We start from the raw sequence: 14,956 nt of genomic DNA, 5'->3' as shown, positions 1-14,956 counted from the left end.
GTCTTTATTACTTGTTTTATTCCGATTATATGTTTTTATTCCGATTACTATGTAAGGTGTCCTTGAGATGTCTGAAAGGCGCCCATTAAATAAACTTTATTATTATCATTATTAAAATGAAGAAATCTATCTGTTATCTCCAATAGCTAATAAACCGTCGTTTAAACCCTCTATTATAGATAAATCGTTTACACAATGGGACAGAATAGGAATTCAAACGCTCGGAGACTTGTACGAAAATGAAAAATTATGATCATTCCAACAATTACAAATAAAATATAATTTGAGAAATAACCATTACGTTAAATATCTTCAAATATCTGACTACCTCAAAAAATAAATACAAGATTATTATAATATGCCACCAGATTTACTGGACGAAGCAATGAAGACAAAGGCCGAATCAGCAAACTTAATATCATACTTGTATAACATTATTTTAAGTATAGAAATACCATCAACCGACGGTATTAGAAGAGACTGGGAACAAGTACTAGCTATAAAAAGTTCAAAAGAGAGGTGGGAAAAACATTTACAATATGTGCATAAATGCTCGATTAACGTTAGACACACCCAAAATTCAATTCAAAATATTACACAGATTATATTATTCAAAAACCAAAACAAGTAAACTTTTTCCTAACGTCTCACTTATTTGTGATAAATGCCGATCTCAAGAAGCTACTATAGCGCACTCATTTGTATTTTGTATAAAAATCCAAAAATTTTGGACTGAAATTTTTGAAATCTTCACAAAATTATTCGAAATAAAACTGATACCAAAACCTGAATGGATTATCTTTGGGGCAATGGAAGGTAGCCCTGAACTAAATGTGTTTCAAAAGAATCTATTTAATTTTGGGCTAATAATGGGAAACAAGCTTATACTTAAATTCTGGAAGAACACTCCTATACCAACAATTAATATGTGGATTTCAAATATGTTTGAAACATTACACCTGGAAGATATGAGACTCCACCTTGCAGGCAAATCAGACCACTTCCAATAGACGTGGTCTGCATTTATCGACTTACTACAAGAATAAGGTGCATCAGTACTTCAAAAAAGATCTGGTAAAAGGGGAGGAAAAATATGAAGTTGGTATATCCCTTTGCGCTGTTTTTATAAAAGAGCTTTTGTTCTTTTTTTCCCTTTTTCCTTCTTTCTTTTCTAGGGTCTATTTCTTAATTATTTGCTCTAACTAATTGGGCTTTTTGTTCTCATTGATCACTCTTTCACACGAACACAACGTTCTTTCTCTCACTTTCTCTACTTGCTTTATTTCGTTCCTTAAACCTTAAAAACTGAAGAGGTACAATAAATGGAATAAGATATATCTGACGTACTGCTGTGATTTATTGTAATTCTAATAAATAAAAATAATTTAAAAAAAAAACGAAAAGCAATTGCGGGACAAAACAGTTTGCAAGCGAGCCGACAGAATACATATCAATTGGCTGAAAAGCCCTTTAAAAACGAAAAGCAGATCCGCTGGGGCGACATGTTGGAGCAGTCGCACTTCCACGCTCCCGACCTGTTCACCTCCAACTTTTATTATAGCTCAGCCTAAGTTTTATAACTACCCATAAATATTTAAACACCATTGACAGCACCTCTCCACGCCGTAAATATGCCAAGCAGAGGAAAGAAAGAGGAGCAAAAGACGGAAGACCCGACGACCAGCACCGGCATGGCCACGCTAGCAGCCATGTTAACAGAGCACATGGTGTCGCTTCTGGCAGAATTAAACACAGCGTTCACCAAACTGGAAACGGAGCTGGACAATATCCAGACCACTATTTTAGATCACCAACACCGTCTTTCGTCATTAGAGTATTTTGCCGATACCACCAGCCAATACATACGAGCTATAGCGACGATGCTAACTACGGTGACCGAAGATAACGCCAAACTAAAGTCTAAGCTTATGGGCCTGGAAGGCAGGAGTCGCCGAAATAACATAAGGATAGTCGGTCTCCCCGAGAACTTCGAAGGCCCCCAAACAACAGCTTTTATCTCTGAACTGCTCGAGACTCTTGGCGAACACATTGGAATCAGCCCCGGAGCTAGGCCGAGCCCACCGTACGCTAACAGCCAAGCCAAGCCCTGGTGAGAAACCGAGAGCAGTTGTGATCTGCTTCCATAGATACCAGACCCGCGAGTTGGTGGTGCGTGAGGCTCGGAGGCAGAGGGGTAAGCTGAAGTACAAGGATATCCCGATCCACATTTTCTAAGACTACTGTCCCTAGATAGTTGAACAACGCTCCCCGTACCGAGACGTTATGAAGGAGCTGTACAACCTGGGTCTCAAACCCTCCCTTCATTATCCCGCCAAGCTGTTCATCATGGCCGGGGAAGGAAAGAGGTGACGACTAACATCTCCTGAGGACGCTCAGGATTTAATCTCATTTTACCGTCGACGCAGACCGGGACCCACTGACGACTGACTTCGCTCGGTACGTCTATATCCGAGTGGCACAGGGGTCCGGTTAATCTATGGTTACACTATGGACTAACTTAAGCTTGACTGCTCTTAGCAACTAGCCATTGCTAGAGCTCGGCCTTGCTGATTATACTAGACCCCTGTCTTGTAATGTATGAGGCTGGTAAGAATTCACCACGATTCGTGACTATCTTATACCAACTTTTCCTTATAATGTTTATGTGTAATCATACTTGAAAGGTTCTGCATCTGCACATGCTATAAAATTGGGCTTAAGGGACCCACTTTGTGGTTCGTGATCTGGTCTCTGCCTTCTTGTTTTTAGCAGCTGGCTGCTAATGCTGCCAGCATTCGGCTAGTTTGTTTATACTACTCTTCCTAGCGGATTGTCTGGGGCTGATAAGAGCTCATTACAGCCAAGGCTGTGTTATACGAATCTGCTCCTACAGCGTTTTTGTTTAACAATACTTAATTGATGTTGTTTTGCCCTGCACTTTAATCCAAGAGCCCAGTTTGCAACTTGCAAACTTTTCTAACGCTAACTCTTTATTTATACATTGTCGACTTTAAGATATACTATGTAATACCAAAGGAAGCTATTCTTGCTCCACTTATAGGTTGGCTTGCTTATTCAGTATCACCATTTTGTTAATTTGCTTTGTCTTATTATTACTATCATCGTTACTATCATTACCAATAGTGTTAGCAATGACATTGGCAGTGCAACTACTATGGCTATGATTTCAACTTTGTATTTATTTATTTATGTTTATTTAACATTATTTCTACTTTCTATTTTCAAATTATTATTAACCATATAACCATATAACAATCACAGCACGGAAACAGGCCATCTCGGCCCTACAAGTCCATGCCGAACTATTTTTTTCCCCCTTAGTCCCACCTGCCTGCACCCGTACCATAACCCTCCGTTCCCTTCTCATCCATATGCCTATCCAATTTATTTTTAAATGATACCAATGAACCTGCCTCCACCACTTCCACTGGAAGCTCATTCCACACCGCTACCACTCTCTGAGTAAAGAAGTTCCCTCTCATATTACCCGTAAACTTCTGTCCCTTAATTCTGAACTCATGTCCTCTTGTTTGAATCTTCCCTATTCTCAAAGGGAAAAGCTTGTCCACATCAACTCTGTCCAACCCTCTCATCATTTTAAAGACCTCTATCAAGTCCCCCCCCTTAACCTTCTGCGCTCCAGAGAATAAAGACCTAACTTATTCAACCTATCTCTGTAACTTAGTTGTTGAAACCCAGGCAACATTCTAGTAAATCTCCTCTGCACTCTCTCTATTTTTGTTGACATCCTTCCTATAATTGGGCGACCAAAATTGTACACCATACTCCAGATTTGGTCTCACCAATGCCTTGTACAATTTTAACATTACATCCCAGCTTCTATACTCAATGCTCTGATTTATAAAGGCTAGCATACCAAAAGCTGTCTTTACCACCCTATCTATATGAGATTCCACCTTCAAGGAACTATGCACGGTTATACCCAGATCCCTCTGTTCAACTGTATTCTTCAATTCCCTACCATTTACCATGTACGTCCTATTTTGATTTGTCCTGCCAAGGTGTAGCACCTCACATTTATCAGCATTAAACTCCATCTGCCATCTTTCAGCCCATTGTTCCAAATGACCTATGATTATTATCATTGTTATTATTATTATTACTATACTTATTTCATTTTATGTTACTTTACTGACATTGAGCGATTTTGTTGCTTTGGGAAGTGGAAATATTGTGAGTTAAGATCGGATATCTCCATGCGGATGCGAGGACAATGGGCTTGGTGCAATGGGCACTCAAGGTACAGTTGGGACATGGGGATCTCAGGTCCGGGGCCTCAGGTTTGTAAGATGGTTAAGTGATATTTGTCCCACTTGTTTGTTGTGTGTGTACGTGTGTATGTATATATATTATTTAATTACCCCCCCCCCCCCCCCCCCCCCCCCCCCCCCCCCCCCCCCCCCCCCACACACATCCCCAGTCCCAAGGCAGCTGGCTTCGATGCGCTCTTCCGTCTCGACTTGCAGTACTACAGCGCTCTGCCCACTCGCTTGGATATAGCTAAGTATGGCCAACACAAACGACACTCTCAGATGTGTCTCGTGGAACGCGAGGGGGGGGGGGGGGGGGGAAGCCCTATCAAGACTGACAGGATCTTGGCCCACTTGCAACAGCTCAAAGGCGACATATTTTTTATTCAAGAGACCCACATGCGCAACAGAGACGTAACACGGTTTAAGAGAGGCTGGATTAGCCACTTATTTCACTCGAAATTTAATGATAGGGCAAGGGGTACTGCTATCCTGATTCGTAAGAACGTTATGTTCGAACCACAGAAACTGTGGAAGACCCTGCTGGCCGCTTTGTCATGGTGTCTGGCAAACTGCAAGACACACCTGTCATATTGGCCAGCATTTACGGACCCAACTGGGATGACAGCTAATTTGTACACAATTTTTTTACATCTCTCCCAAATATTGAAAATCATTGTGGGTGGAGATTTAATCTTGTCCAGGACCCTATACTGGACAGATCTTCGAACAGAGCCTCTACATTAACTAAATCAGGTAAGACTCTGCATGCTTTCGCCAAACAACTTGGGCTCACAGACCCATAGAGATTTACATTCCCCACGACTAAATTATTTTCATTTTTTCCCCACGTGCACCGTACCTATACCCGTATAGACTTCTTTCTCTTAGATAACAGACTGCTCTCCAAAATCAAATCCAGCGAGTATCATAGCATCGTAACAACAGATCACGCTGCGACCTCCCTCGATCTCCAGTTTCGTAAACGAACTAACCCCTTTAAACAGTGGAGGTTCAACTCATCATTATTAGCAAAGGCTCACTGCATGCAATTCTTGAACTCCCAAATCACCTTATATTTTGAGCTGAATGACTCGCCGGACATAGAAAGAGATATACTCTGGGAAGCTTCAAAAGCCTATATTAGGGGCCAATTTATCTCTTTTGGCTCCAACCTGAAAAGAACCGAGACGTCCCAAACGGCAGACCAGTTACAAAAAATAAAGGACATTGATGACAAATATGCATCTGATCCAGACCCTAACCTTTATAGAGACGCCTTAGGTTACAAACAGACTTTGACCTCACGTTTACTAATAAAGCCAGCTACGACTGCTTAAATCTAGGCAACACTTGTTTGAATCTGGGGATAAAGCTGGGAAGCATTTGGCCCATCAGACCAGAACCGAGGCGACTTCACGGCTAATTCCAGCCATTAGATCCAGCTTAGGGGAGATTCATAATGATCATCTTAGAATTATTGAAGCATTTGCTAAATTCTACGCTGAACTATACGCTTCAGATTGTCCTCCCACTGCAGGTGACATGCTCAGTAATATGACTTTTCCCCGAATTGACGATGAAGCCACGAGAGACTTGGGTGGTCCCATAACTATTGCTGAGGTCCAAGCAGCCATCACATCGCTGCAAAGCGGAATGTGACCCGGCCCTGACGACTTCACTGTAGAATATTACAAATCTTTCTCTGCTCTCCTCGCACCAGTCCTGAGAGATATGTACAATGAGGCGTTTTTACATTTGCGCCTACCGCCCACCTTGTCGTGGGCTACTAGCTCCCTAATTCTTAAAAAGGAGAAAGATCCCCTGCTTTGTAGCAGCTATAGACCAATTTCACTCCTGAATGTGGACCTCAAAATCCTCTCTAAAGCCCTTGCGCTCCGTCTTCAACGAGTGATGCCCTCTATTATCTCGTTAGATCAAACAGGGTTCATACCAGGCCGACATTCTTCCAATATACTAGGCGTCTCCCCTACAATACTAGGCGTCTCCTTAACATCATCCATTCACCGAGTAGTGAGACCCCGGAGATAGTGGTTCCCCTCGACGCCGAAAAAGCTTTCGACAGGGTCGAGTGGAGGTACCTATATGAGGCGATGGACAGATTTGGCCTCGGTAACAGTTTTATTCTTTGCGTCAGTCTATTATAGTCGTCTCCGGTGGCCTCAGTACAAACACACGGCACACTGTCGCCCCACTTCCCCCTTCAGAGAGGTACCAGACCGGGTTGCCCGTTATCACCACTCCTGTTTGCTGTCGCGATAGAACCCTTGGCGGTCTGGTTACGCTCAGAGAAGGGCTTTAAAGGTATTACACGGTTCGACACAACTCATAATGTCTCATTGACCTGCTCCTGTCCATCTCGACCCAGTCAGCTCTCTCCCTGTGATTACGAATATTTTAGAACGGTTTGGTGCGTATTCTGGTTATAAACTTAACTACCAAAAGAATGAGCTATTACCGATTAACTCATTGGCTAAGGAGCTCCCTCGCTCTTTAACCTAATTCAAATGGGCAAAGGGCGGGTTTCGCTGCCTCGGCGTTTTTATCGCAACACCCTTATCTGATATGTTCCGCACAAACTTTCTGCCTCTGGTTGAGAAAGCCGAAAGAAATTTTGACCGCTGGCCAGTTTTACCGCTATCCCCCGTGGGCCGGATAAATCTGGTCAAGATGGTCGTCCTACCCAAATTCCTGTATCTTTTCCAGCACGTCCCTATACTTATCACTAATTTTTTTTTGATAAATTAGAAAGGACAACATCAAAATTTTTATGGGGTAGCAAACCGTCTAGAATCCGAAAGGCGATATTGCAGTCTCCTAAGATGACGGCGGTTTGGCACTTCCTGACCTTAGTCGATACTATTGGGCAGCTAACTTGCAAAAACTCCTGTATGGGATGAATGATGATTGCGACCAATACAATACAATACAACGGTTTATTTGTCACATTGCACAAAAAGTGCAAGTGAAATGATATGTCAGCAGCGATACAGTGATAAAGAGCACACACAAAAACACAATAAAATTTTAACATAAACATCCACCACAGCATTCATCACTGTGGTGGAAGGCACACAATTTGGCCAGTCCTCCTCCATTTTCCCCCGTGGTCGGGACCTCAACCCTCCGCAGCAGTCGCTGCGGGCGTCCAGATGGTAAGGACAAGGTACAAGTCCAGGTAAGTCCAGAGTCGGCTCATCCCCACCGGAGACCGCAGCTTTTAGCTGGTATAGGCCGGCGGCCGAAGATTTAAAGTTCCCTCCACGTCGCAGCCATAAGCACCGCAGTCTGCAAGGCCGGCGGTCGAAGCTTCCCTCCAGGAGTGATGTTAAGTCCATACCGGACCCGCGGTAGAAGATGGCCGCGGACCGGCGGTGGAAGCTTCTTCTTCCCCCCCGGGTCCCCCACGAGGGATCCCGGGCTGTAGACGCCGCGCCAGCTGGAGCTGTGCAGACCACGGCTTCAGGCTGCCGTCTGCTGCGGGCCAACGAAACGGAGCGCTCCCCTCCTGCGAGCCCCAGCTCCGTGCTGACAGTCCACGCGGCACCCGCCGCCGGAGCCCCGCGCCCCGACCACCTACCGACCTGGGTACCCATGGAAAAGGCGAGTTCACGTCTTTGTGGAGAAGACATTTCCCCATTTCCCAAATCGCCCCCCTGAAACCCTGACCGATACCATCTTAGCTCTAGATCCCAACCGGAAGAAATGCATCTCCGTTTTGTATAACTTGTTAGGGTCGGTTATATTGAAACCTCATACCTCATTAAAAGCTGCGTGGGAGGGCGAGCTGAATACGAAACTAACAGACCAGCAATGGGACTCTGCCTTGGATTTGATCCATTCTTCCTCCATATGTGCCCGTCATGGCCTAATCCAATGCAAAGTCCTTCACAAAGTCCACTACACAAATGCAAGATTATCTAGAATTTACCTCGCTGTTAGGGACACCTGCAACAGATGTAATCACAGAGTGGACGTGGAAAAGCTTTTCCCACTGAGAGTAGGGAAGATTCAAACAAGGGGACATGACATGAGAATTAAGGGACTGAAGTTTAGGGGTAACATGAGGGGCAACTTCTTTACTCAGAGAGTGGTAGCTGTGTGGAATGAGCTTCCAGTGAAGGTGGTGGAGGCAGGTTCGTTTTATCATTTAAAAATAAATTGGATAGTTATATGGATGGGAAGGGAATGGAGGGTTATGGTCTGAGCGCAGGTATATGGGACTAGGGGAGATTATGTGTTCGGCACGGACTAGAAGGGTCGAGATGGCCTGTTTCCGTGCTGTAATTGTTATATGGTTATATGGGTATATGGTAATCAATCCCCTGCGAATCATAGCCATATGTTTTGGTCGTGCCCTAAGCTAGCAGCCTTTTGGAGGAGTGCTTTCGACTTGATAAGCAGACCCTACGGCCAGACTATTCCTCCAAACCCAATGTCAGCCATTTTGGGTACCCCTCCCAACACCAACCTCTCTATTGAGATGAAACGGGTCCTAGCTTTTACAACCTTGTTAGCCCGGAGACTGATCTTGCTTAACTGGAGGCTCACCTGTCCCTCCGACACACACCCGCTGGATTAAGGAGGTGCTTTACAATTTAAAGCTTGAAAAACTTAGATTCTCTCTCGAAGGCTCGACCAAGACATTCCTAGATACATGGAACCCTTTCTTGGAACTTGTTAATTCTCTCAACCTGTCCCCGGACTCGGATGAAGACTGCGTGCTCTCCACCATTGTTCTGCTCTACTGCAGCTGCTCTCCCCTTAACTCCCTCCATCCCCACACTTATTTATTTAATTACTTACTTATTTACTGTTATTAGTGACCCCCTTTTTTTTAGTACTTTTTGTTTCGTTTATCTTACCATATTTGTGTGGATGTGTACGTATGTCAGTGTTGTTTGTCCCCGTTTGGTTCCGACCTGATTTGGATGGGTTGAAGGTGGGTAAGGGTAAGGGCTTTGATGGTCACTTACATACTGTTGCACAATTTTGCCTTGACTGTCACAGTCTGTTATCATAGTATGTATGCAAATTGCTGTGAAATTCAAATAAAACGATTTAAATAAAAACGAAAAGCAATTGCGGGACAACACAGGCTGCAAGCAAGTCGAATGAATACACATCAATTGGCTGAATAGCGCATGGAGGTGACTCACCGTGGAGTAGATCCGCAGCTCAGAGAGCCGTGACCTTTTCGCTTCCTTGGTCCGGCAGAGACTGAGTGAGGCACGACACTTCCTGGTTTTATAGCCCCCCCCCCCCCCCCCCCCTGCCCGCCAGCAGGGGCAGCAGAGAGAATGGGGAATTTTGTAAAAAACATTAATATCTCTCTCATTTTTCATCGACCGGAAAAATCCTCCGCACACATACGACGGAGGGGGGCTCTGAGCGAGGTGGCCAAAAATGACGGCCGTAGGTGGCGGCGTTCTCTCGGAAATCGCAGCACAGTCGGTCAAAAGCGGTCAAGAACAGATATTTAGTAATATAGATTATTGGGCAGTAAATATCAATAATATGATTCACCTGCTTGACAACTCTGCCCAGCAGGTGGATTGGATTGTAATGGAGAGAGTGGACTGGTCCCCGTGTAATATAGGAGCGATCCTCCTCTCACCAATGAACTTGAATAACACAAATTACAATAAACATCCAATTATACATAGTACAATTAGAATTTTGGAAACAAATAAAACGTAATCTGAAATTAAGAAATCTATCTCTGTTATCTCCAATAGTTAATAACCCGTCGTTTAAACCCTCTATTATAGATAAATCATTTACACAATAGGAAAGAAAGGGAATCTGTCACAGTCTGCACTATCCTCATTCTCATCAACGTCATCTCCTGGTACTTTCCCACCGGCCCATCCTTCTCCTCACCTGCCTGTCTGCCACTCCCCTTTCATCAGCCCAATTCTCCTCACCTGTTGCACTCAGTTGCCTCTGATCACCTATTAACCCGTAATATAGTCTCTCGCCTCTTACCTCCTGGTTTCTGTCTGCCTCTCTCCTGGGTTGTTTGGTGTATCCCTGCAACGGCTCCTCGACTTCCTGCCCGGCTTCGACTCTCCTTTCGTCTTTCCCTTGCTGGTTTGTTTGCATCGTGTGTAGGATCTCCTGGTTACCGGACCTTCCGCTACCCCGACTACGTCTCCTGCCTGCCCCTCTTCGGAACCCTCGCTCAATTCTGAGCCTCTAACTGAGTACGGTGTACCCATTCGTGTGTTACTACTCTGTGTTACAGTATCGTAATAAAGTTAATTACCTATTATACCTGCCTGATTCTGCCTGATTGGGTCCAAGCTATACCCGTTACATGAATCAAAACGCTTGGAGACTTGTATGAAACTGGAAAATTGCTATCATTCCAACAATTACAATTGAAATATAATTTGAGAAATAATCAATATTTTAAATATTTTCAAATATGTGACTATCTGAAAAAATATACACAAGATTATCATAATATGCCTCCAGACTTACTGGACGAAGCAATGAAGATAAAGGCCGACTCAGCAAACTTAATATCATACTTGTATAGCACCATTTTAAATATAGAAATACCATCAACCGATGGTATTAGAAGAGACTGGGAATACGAACTAGCTATAAACATTTCAAAAGAGAGGTGGGATAAACACTTACTATAAGTGCATAAATGCTCGATTAACGTAAGACACACTTTAATTCAATTCAAAATCTTATAGTATTAAACAACCGAAATATGTAAATTTTTCCAAACGTCTCACCTATTTGTGATAAATGCCGATCTCAAGAAGCTACTATAGCGCACTCATTTGTTTTTTGTATAAACATGTTAAAAAGTCTGGACCGAAATTTTTGAAAACTTCACAAAATTATTACAAATAAAACTGATACCAAAAGCAGAATGGATTATCTTTGGAATAATGGAAGGTAGCCCTGAACTAAATGTGTTTCAAATTAGTCTATTTAATTATGGGCTAATAACGGGGAAAACGCTCCTATACCAACAATAAATATGTGGATTTCAAATATGTTTGAAACGTTACACCTGGAAGATATGAGACTCCACCTTGCAGGCAAATCAGACCACTTCCAAAAGACGTGGTTTGCATTTATTGACTTACTACAAGTATAAGATGTAACAGTAATTAAAAAAATAAATGGTGTCAGGATCTGGTAAGGGAGGATGAAAAATACGAAGTTAGTATATCCCTTTTTGCGTGGTTTTTCATAATAGAGCATTTGTTTATTTTTCTTTCTTTCTTTTCTACGGTCTATTTCTTAACTTTTTTTCCCTAACTCTTTCTCTAATGGGTTTCTCTTTTTTTAATCACTCTTTCACACTAACACGACTTTTTTCTCACTTTCATTACTTTCTTTATTTCTATCTTTCTTAAAGCTCAAAAAATGAAGGGGTACAATAAATGTAATAATATATATGTGGCCTGTACTAGTGTAATTTATTGTACTTCTAGTAAATACAAATATTTCAAAAAAATTAAAATAAATAAAGATGTATACATTTACCATCTTTCAGGTAAACATAGAAACATAGACAATATGTGCAGGAGGAGGCCATTTGGCCCTACCAGCCAGCACCGCCATTCATTGTGATCATGGCTGATCATCCCCTATCAATAACGTGTGCCTGCCTTCTCCCCATATCTCTCGAGTCCACTAGCCGCTAGAGCACTATCTAACTCTCTTAAATCCATCCAGTGACCTGGCCTCCACTTCCCCCTGTGGCAGGGAATTCCACACATTCACAACTCTCTGAGTGGAAAGGTTTTTTCTCACCTCAGTCATACATGACTTATTCTAAGACTGTGTGTGGCCCCCGGTTTTGGACACACCGCACACTGGGAACATTTTTCCTGCATCTAGCTTGACCAGTCCTTTTATAGTTTTATATATTCCTATAAGAATACCCCTCATCCTTCTAAACTACAGTGAATACAAGCCCAGTCTTTTCAATCTTTCCTCATATGACAGTCCTGCCAAACCAGGGAACAATCTCGTGAACCTACGCTGCACTGCCGCAATCACAAAGATGTCCTTCCTCATATTAGGAGACCAAACTGTACACAATACTCCAAATATTCCATTAACTTTCTTCACTGCATCCGAATGCATTCTGGAAGTTAGGTATAACCATATAACCATATAACAATTACAGCACGGAAACAGGCCATCTCGGCACTACAAGTCCGTGCCGAACAACTTTTTTCCCTTAGTCCCACCTGCCTGCAGACATACCATAACCCTCCATTCCCTTCTCATCCATATGCCTATCCATTTATTTTTAAATGCTACTAATGAACCTGCCGACACTACTTCCAATGGAAGCTCATTCCACACAGCTACCACTCTCTGAGTAAAGACGTTCCCCCTCATGTTACCCCTAAACGTCTGTCCCTTATTTCTGAAGTCATGTCCTCTTGTTTCAATCTTCCCTATTCTCAAAGGGAAAAGCTTGTCTACATCAACTCTGTCTATCCCTCTCATCGTTTTAAAGACCTCTATCAAGTTTCCCCTTAACCTTCTGCGCTCCAGAGAATAAAGACCTAACTTATTCAACCTATCTCTGTAACTTAGTTGTTGAAACCCAGGCAACATTCTAGTACATCTCCACTGTACCCTCTCTATTTTGTTGACATCCTTCCTATAATTGGGCGACCAAAATTGTACACCATACTCCAGATTTGGTCTCACCAATGCCTTGTACAATTTTAACATTACATCCCAGCTTCTATACTCAATGCTCTGATTTATAAAGGCTAGCATACCAAAAGCTTTATTTACCACCCTATCTATATGAGATTCCACCTTCAAGGAACTATGCACGGTTATTCCCAGATCCCTCTGTTCAACTGTATTCTTCAATTCCCTGCCATTTACCATGTACGTCCTATTTTGATTTGTCCTGCCAAGGTGTAGCACCTCACATTTATCAGCATTAAACTCCATCTGCCATCTTTCAGCCCATTTTTCCAAATGGCCTAAATCACTCTGTAGACTTTGGAAATCCTCTTCATTATCCACAACACCCCCTATCTTGGTATCATCTGCATACTTACTAATCCAATTTAACACCCCTTCATCCAGATCATTGATGTATATGACAAACAACAAGGACCCAACACAGATCCCTGAGGCACCCCACTAGTCACCTGCCTCCAACCCGAGAAACAGCCATCCACCATTACCCTCTGGCTTCTCTCATTCAGCCACTGTTGAATCCATCTTGCTATTCCTGCATTTATACCCAACAGTTTAACCTTCTTAACCAACCTTCCATGAGGAACCTTGTCAAAGGCCTTACTAAAGTCCATATAGACAACATCCACTGCTTCACCATCGTCAATTTCCCTAGTAACCTCTTCAAAAAATTCAAGAAGATTAGTGAAACATGACCTTCCAGGCACAAATCCATGTTGACTTTCCTAATCAGACCCTGTTTATCCAGATGCTTATATATATAATCTCTAAGTATTTTTTTCCATTAATTTGCCCACCACTGAAGTCAAACTAACAGGTCTATAATTGCTAGGTTTACTCTTAGAACCCTTTTTAAACAATGGAACAACATGCGCAGTACGCCAATCCTCGGGGACTATTCCTGTTTCTAATGACATTTGAAATATTTCTGTCATAGCCCCGGCTATTTCTACACTAACTTCCCTCAATGTCCTAGGGAATATCCTATCAGGACCTGGAGACATATCCACTTTTATATTTTTCAAAAGTGTCAGTACTTCTTTTACTTTGAAACTCATAGTATCCATAGCTACTCTACTCGTTTCCCTTACCTCACATAATTCAATATCGTTCTCCTTGGTGAATACCGAAGAACATAAATTGTTCAATATCTCCCCATCTCTTTTGGCTCTGCAGATAGCTTCCCACTCTGTCTCTCCAATGGACCAATTTTATCCCTTGTTATCCTTTTGCTATTAATATAGCTGTAGAAACCCTTTATATTTATTTTCACCTTACTTGCCAAAGCAACCTCATATCTTCTTTTAGCTTTTCTAATTTCTTTCTTAAGATTCTTTTTACATTCCTTATACTCCACAAGCACCTCATTTACTTCATGCTGCCTATATTATTGTAGATCTCCCTCTTTTTCCGAACAAGATGTCCAATTTCCCTTGGAAACCAGGGCTCTTTCCAATTTTTACTGTTTCCTTTCAACCGAACAGGAACATAAAGATTCTGTACTCTTAAAATTTCCCCTTTAAATGTCCTCCATTTCTCTTCTACATCTTTCCCATAAAACAAAATGTCCCAGTTCACTCCTTTTAAATCATCTCGCATCTCATCAAAGTTAGCCTTTCTCCAATCAAAAATCTCAACCCTAGGTCCAGTTCTGACCTTATCCATAATTATATTGAAACTAATGGTATTGTGATCACTGGACCCGAAGTGCTCCCCAACGCATTCCTCCGTCACCTGTCCCGTCTCATTTCCTAACAGGAGGTCCAGCACTGCCCCTCCTCTAGTAGGTACCTCTATGTATTGCTGCAAAAAAAAACTATCCTGCACACAGGTAAATATAGCAAATCCCAAAACGAGTGGAATCTATTGGTTTTGGAGATTAAGGCCAGCCGCAGACAAATGAGACGAGCCCAACATATCAACTCTTGGGACATGGA

The 14,956-nt window shown here is 42.6% G+C and overlaps 1 pseudogene; it reads left to right on the top strand.

Annotated features, from left to right (window-relative positions):
- LOC129694408 (uncharacterized) overlaps positions 1 to 14,956 on the top strand; it is a 35,135-nt pseudogene that overhangs the window by 19,624 nt on the left and 555 nt on the right.

Source organism: Leucoraja erinacea, unplaced genomic scaffold, assembly GCF_028641065.1.
Source record: "Leucoraja erinacea ecotype New England unplaced genomic scaffold, Leri_hhj_1 Leri_654S, whole genome shotgun sequence".
In the NCBI taxonomy this organism is placed as follows: Eukaryota; Metazoa; Chordata; class Chondrichthyes; order Rajiformes; family Rajidae; genus Leucoraja; species Leucoraja erinaceus.
This window is presented reverse-complemented; position numbering and strand designations above follow the sequence as displayed.